The following is a 584-nucleotide window of genomic DNA, read 5'->3' as shown; positions in this document are numbered from 1 at the left end:
TTTAATTTTGGGAAAACCTTAGGAAACTATTTTCCATTGTGTTTAATCAATTTATATTTTTACCAACAATGTTAAATAGTTCTCTTTCCTTCTTGTATTTATTGAATTGTATATTTTTAAGAATAGCTATCTTAAGAGGTGTGAGGTGGGGGCTGGCAGGTGGTGTGATCATTGAGGCACTGGACTCCCACATGGCTGACTATGGCTTGAGTCGACTGCAACGTGGCTTGCTTTCTCACTTTCTTTTTCTCTCTCTCTCTGGTCAAACTAGAAAATAAAAACAACAAACAAGTAGATAAAATAAATTTTATAAGTTTTTTTTAAAAAAAGAGACATGATGAGTTATTTCACAATTGTTTTCATTATTTTCCTAATGATTAGTGATGTCAAGTGTTTATTGATATACCTATTAGCCATTTATATACTTTCTTCTGAAAAATTTCTATCCAAGTCTTTTGCACTTTTGCCCCTCAGTTATTTGTTTTCTGAATATTAAGTTTTTAATTCATTTTGAATATTAACTTTTTATGTAATATATAACTATCATGTCAATCATTATGCAGTTCTTCAAATATGTTTTTATT

Source organism: Tupaia chinensis, unplaced genomic scaffold (assembly GCF_000334495.1).
Source record: "Tupaia chinensis unplaced genomic scaffold, TupChi_1.0 Scaffold142191_1, whole genome shotgun sequence".
Lineage (NCBI taxonomy): Eukaryota > Metazoa > Chordata > Mammalia > Scandentia > Tupaiidae > Tupaia > Tupaia belangeri.
Note: the sequence above shows the minus strand (reverse complement) of the source record.